Source organism: Octodon degus, unplaced genomic scaffold (genome assembly GCF_000260255.1).
Source record: "Octodon degus isolate 3935 unplaced genomic scaffold, OctDeg1.0 scaffold00001, whole genome shotgun sequence".
Lineage (NCBI taxonomy): Eukaryota > Metazoa > Chordata > Mammalia > Rodentia > Octodontidae > Octodon > Octodon degus.
This window is the reverse complement of record NW_004524577.1, coordinates 20,364,590-20,370,635: the sequence shown is the minus strand read 5'-3', so window position 1 is coordinate 20,370,635 and position 6,046 is coordinate 20,364,590. Positions and strand designations below refer to the sequence as shown.

General features: G+C 43.2%; 1 pseudogene; it reads left to right on the top strand.

The window, feature by feature from the left end:
* The first annotated feature begins 3,863 nt into the window (after positions 1-3,863).
* LOC101560640 lies at positions 3,864-5,633 on the top strand (annotated as a pseudogene).
* The last annotated feature ends 413 nt before the right edge of the window (positions 5,634-6,046 follow it).

Below are 6,046 nucleotides of genomic sequence, written 5' to 3'. Positions count from 1 at the left end.
CCCATCTTTTATTTTTATTCTAAACAGATCCTGAGGCTGCACTGGATCGTATTCTGTTTCGCATTCTACAGCTACTCAAAGAAACTTCTAGTAGTTTACTAATCTTTTATTTTTATCTTGCAGAGTAAATTTCATTTGGAAGAAACTCAGCAAACAGAATGACACAAGTCAATGAGGAGGGTTCACACACATGACAGAAGTTAGAAGAAATGTACCTGCCTCTGAGTCTCTTCACACTCCACATCTTTGCCTCTCTCTCTCTCTCTCTCTCTCTCTCTCTCTCTCTCTCTCTCTCTGTGTGTGTGTGTGTGTGTGTGTGTGTGTGTGTGTATGTGCATGTTTGTGCATAGGTAAATCTTTTGGGTATATCACTTGTGCAATCAAACTCTTACTCCACTAAAAATTAGGGTAAGCTCAATTATTTCTTATTTCTTGATCATTCTCCATGAGTGACTACTAAAAGTTGCAGATTATTTAGACCCATAACCAAAAATGTTGACTCACAAGGAACCAGGTAGGACATACAGTATGGCCTACAAAATTGAATTTGGTCTGCTCACTATTTATACATGTATGCAACTATGCGTGTATACATATGTATGACATGCAAACAACCACAAATGTGCTTTTAGTTGAAGAAGCGATATCTACAGGGTGTAGGATAGGTTTTCCTATTTGAATTAATTCTGATAAAATTGGAAGGAAAGAAAGGAAAGAAAAGCTATCATACATGAGGTGAGAAAAGTTAAGTAATTTATAAATTAGGAGCAGCTTGGTTGTATCCCACACTATTTAATGAAGAAATCTTCCGGTTGGTGCATAGAGCTCTTTCTTATCAGCACAAATGGAAGAAAAGGGCTACAAAATATAAATTTAGTCTCATGAAATGAGTGGCTTAACTAGAAAAATATTTTAGGTCTTTTGAATATACACGCAAACTAGCTTTCAAGTAGAAGCCAAGCACTGTATCACTGACTTAGAGTTTATGCACAGCACCAGAGCAACTATTGTCCCCTGAATATTTAAAATGCCTTCATTGAACTTTACGTGAAGACCGTTGTAACTCATGTTTTAGAGAACATGAAATACTTTCCGTTGCTTGTATTTTGCTTTCTTTAAAAATTATTTTTAAGTTTCAAATGCACAGGTAAAATACAATAATCTAATACATAGGTCAAATCAGGGTAGCTGGTATTTTGATACTTAATCGTATCAAATAACATAAGTGATAACTCACATTGGTACAAGTATCTCACAGACTACAAATCAGATACTTTATATGTGGCAGGAAGAGACTCTGAGTGGCCACTGCAATCCTCAATAGTCACTCCTCCATGACCTGGGAATTAACAAGTCCACAGGAATTTTAAAAGTATGACAAACTCCCTTCCCTCAGTTTCTCATACACTTCTGTGCAGTGCTCAGGGGGAGCAGATTTAGCTTCCTTGGCCCCACACTGGATTCCAACTCCCACCATAAAAGGGAAAGGTGCTTGCCTTAGTCATTGCGTCCCTCTGGATTATCTCCATTTTTAGTCTCCATTACATATGGTAAAATACCAGGTGTTGAATCTGCAATTTTGTGGCGCTACAGAAATTTCCTGTTTTAACTTTAATTGAGTTGGAAAGAACTTGAAATTTGAACATGGGGATGAGTCACACAGTGATAAACCTGTATCTCAAGACAGAAATATATTTTTGGGATTTAGTATTTAAAAAGATAGCACTGGGAATTTCAGCTGCATTTGTGTCTGCCCCTGACATCCAGGAAGAGTAATAAGTCTGATGTTGGCTCATTTGTGGGAAACTAACACTGTATATTAAACTCATATTCGGAACTTTATGCAAGGGAAATGCGAAACAAATGGACAGCAATAAAAACAACCTTTTTCCTTTCCGCTCATTTTGGTTTGCAATGTTCTCAGATTACAAATTCTGATGTTTTAGTTGTATTAACATTGCTCATTCTCCTTAAAGCCTTTTCTCTCTCTCTTTTTCTTGTTTTCTGTATATCTCATGGGAAATTCTTCTCCATAATACCTTCTTAGTAAATACTATATTTAATGTGTACTATGCCTCAGTACTTTGCGACAAGTGGCAGCCTAGTGAGTCTTCAAATGCTGGCAGTGAAGCAGCTCCAGGGCCTGGGTAGGTACTGGCAGTTCATAATGGGAACTCAAGAGGTATCTGCTGTGATGACTGTTAAGAACAAGTTCACTACACGTGCTAGTACTAAGAAAAGCTAAACAGATTTTTTTACTGATAGGTATTTATTGTAAGTAGGACATAAATCTGTGAGTACACGGGTTTGGCACAATTTCTTACTGTAAAATTCAATTGTACATTGTATGACTTGTATGGCATAATTTCTCTTGCTTTGTCTTTATTGCTGAAGTTACAGCAACCATATTAATAGTTCACTGGCACATGAGCAAACAGATCCTTGAAAATTAGAACAATAGTCAAGATTAAGCCAGTGTGTGCAGCATCTGCACCTCAAAGAATATTATGAATAGGAACCACTTCTGCTAATCGCTATTCTTTCTCCATCATCTTAGCACAATGCTTGAGTCACAATCCAAGATTGAGAAATGGTTCCTGACTGACTGCCTGGTACCTTCTAACAACCTTCTCCAGCTTGCTGTGACTCTCTCTATATTTCTCTGTGATGTGATTTCCTACTTCACGCCATCTTTCATTTCATAAGGCCGAGTTCTAGTTTAATAAGTTTATAAAAGATATGTGATATAAATCAAGGTAAATATGTCCAAATGTAACTAAAAAATAGTATTACAATGATAAAAAAAAAAAGTGCCAGGAGAGCACAGAAGAAAAAATAATCCTTTACAACTGCAAGAAATCAAAGCACAGAAAACCTATGATTATATTGGGGCTGGAAATGAAAGAACAAAATTTATGAAAGCAATTCTTGCATGTGGCAAATGATGTGGCAAACTCAACACATTTATTTCCCTTCTTTAACTTAATAAAATTAAAAAAAATGAATGAAATACATTCCCCTCCCTCTCCCCTAAAAAAAAAAAAAAATAGAACAATTGCAGATAGAGGTTATCAACGTGTTTTTTTTGAACAAGAGAATCTGATGAAAGAAACAGCAGACAGAAGTACCAAATAGCAAGGTACCAATGAAAAGCAGCACCATCAGATGAATTACAAGCTACAGTTTCATGACATTTATTTCCCTAAAAATTAGAAATGATCACCTGCCAGTGTTTTCAAATAAATTAATAACTGTTTATTATTAATTAAGGCGAAGAAAGTTAATAAATTTACTGAAAACAATGATCATATCAAAAGATGGCTTTCAAACATTTTAACTGATATATAATTACCAGAATGGATGTCCAAAATCCCTTGGAATATAATAGTATTAAGAATAATCACAATGAAATGATACTAGCAAACTGCAGTCCACAATGTTGACGTATAAGAATATTTTATCATGAAACAGTACTAAATAAACTTTCATGGTTTGATTTAGGAAATGGTGTACTACTATTTTTGTTCATCTAAAATCTAAGTGTAAACTCATCTTCATTGGTGGTAGCAGGTCTACAATACAATCCAAGACTAAAATTCCAGATGCTACCTACCCAGGTGTCTCAGGAAGTTGAAACAAACAAAACCCCAAACAAATCTAAGGGGTCTTCACTTTACCTCCAGCAACGCGGGGACAGCCTTTCTGCTCCTCCCAGCTCTGCCCCTCCCTATCCTGTTTCAATACAGAGCAGACAGGAAGTGACGAAGTGACTTACGCAGAAAGGAAGCGACCTATGCTGTACGCCGAAAGGAAGTGACGCGCGTAACCAGGAAGTGACGCAGCTAGGAAGCGACACAGCCAAGATGTCTGTGGCTAACGGTGACAACTCGCTCTATCCCATCGCCATGCTCTTAGATGAACTCCGCAACGAGGATGTTGAGCTACGCCTGAACAGCATCAAGAAGCTGTCCTTCATCGCCTTGGCCCTCGGGGCTGAAAGGACCAGAAGCGAGCTTCTGCCTTTCCTCACAGACACCATTTATGAAGAGGATGAAGTCCTCGTGGCCTTGGCAGAACAGCTGGGCACCTTCACCATGCTGGTGGGGGGTCCGGAGTACGTGCAGTGCCTGTTGCCGCCCCTGGAGTCCCTGGCCACGGTGGAGGAGACGGTGGTGCGGGACAAGGCGGTGGAATCCTTGCAGATCATCTCCAACGACCACTCACCCTCAGACCTGGAGACGCACTTCGTGCCGCTGCTGAAGCGGCTGGCAGGTGGCGACTGGTTCACCTCTCGCACCTCCGCCTGTGGCCTCTTTGCTGTCTGCTACCCTCGCGTGTCCAATGCGGTGAAGGCAGAGCTCCGACAGCACTTCCGAAACCTGTGCTCAGACGACACCCCCATGGTGCGGCGGGCCGCTGCCTCTAAGCTCGGGGAGTTTGCCCAGGTGCTGGAGCTGGATGACGTCAAGCAGGAGATCATCCCCATGTTCTGCGCTCTGGCCTCCGATGAGCAGGACTCTGTACGGCTCCTGGCAGTGAAAGCTTGTGTGCAGATTGCCCAGATCCTGCAGCAGCAAGATGTGGAGGCTTTGGTGATGCCCACACTGAGCCAGGCTGCCAAAGACAAGTCCTGGCGTGTCCGCTACATGGTGGCTGAGAAAGTCACAGAGCTGCAAAAAGCAGTGGGGCCTCAGATCACCAAGACGGAACTGGTGCCTATCTTTCAGAACCTGATGAACGACTTCGAGGCTGAGGTGAGGGCTGCAGCCTCTCAAAAGGTCAAAGAGTTCTGTGAAAATCTCTCAGCGGACTGTAGGGAGAACATAATCATGACTCAGATCTTGCCCTGCATTAAAGACCTGGCATCAGACACCAACCACCTCGTGAAGTCAGCTCTGGCCTCAGTCATCATGGGCCTGTCACCTGTCTTGGGCAAAGACAACACTATTGAGCATCTGTTGCCCCTCTTCCTGACTCAGCTCAAGGATGAGTGCCCTGAGGTGAGACTCAACATTATCTCCAACCTGGACTGTGTGAACCAGGTGATTGGGGTCCGACAGCTCTCTCAGTCCCTGCTCCCAGCCATTGTGGAGCTGGCTGAAGATGCCAAGTGGCGCGTGCGGCTGGCCATCATTGAGTACATCCCCTTGCTAGCTGGACAGCTAGGAGTGGAATTCTTTGATGAGAAACTCAATTCATTGTGCATGGCCTGTCTCATGGATCATGTCTATGCCATCCGTGAGGCAGGCACTAGCAATCTGAAGAAGCTGGTGGAGAAATTTGGGAAAGAGTGGGCCCGCGCTGCTATCATCCCCAAGGTCTTGGCCATGTCTGGAGACCCCAACTACCTGTACCGCATGACTACACTCTTCTGCATCAATGTGCTCTCTGAAGTCTGTGGGCAGGACATTACCACCAAGCAGATGCTGCCCACTGTCCTGCAGATGGCTGGGGACCCTGTTGCCAACATCCGCTTCAATGTGGCAAAGTCCCTACAGAAGATAGGACCCATCCTGGACAACAGCACGCTTCAGACCAAAGTCAAGCCCATCCTGGAGAAGCTGACTCAGGACCAGGATGTGGATGTCAAGTATTTTTCCCAGGAGGCTCTCACTGTTCTCTCTTCTACCTGATATGGGAAGAGAAACCACTGCTGCCCTCTGGTGTCCACCTTCACAGCTCACCGAATTCTTTCCTTGAGACAGCGGGGTCCATAGTCAGCCACTCCTTGTGCATGGGCTGACCCTAGGATTCTCTCAATTCATTATACGCCTAGCCTGAGAGGATTTTCACTGTCTACTATGGGAACCCAAGGTGGGACTGGGAAGTGGCTCTGGCAGGAAGGGGCCTCCCTGCTTATAGTGGGGAAAAGATGTTAGTAAGTGCCTTAGGTCACTGGCTGCTGATGCTGTTGTGGAGAGTCCTCTCCTCACTCCCTTCCTCCCAGTCACACCATAGTAATCCTTCCTTCCTTCCTTCCTTCCTTCCTTCCTTCCTTCCTTCCTTCCTTCCTTCCTTCCTTCCTTCTTTCCTTCCTTCCTTCCTT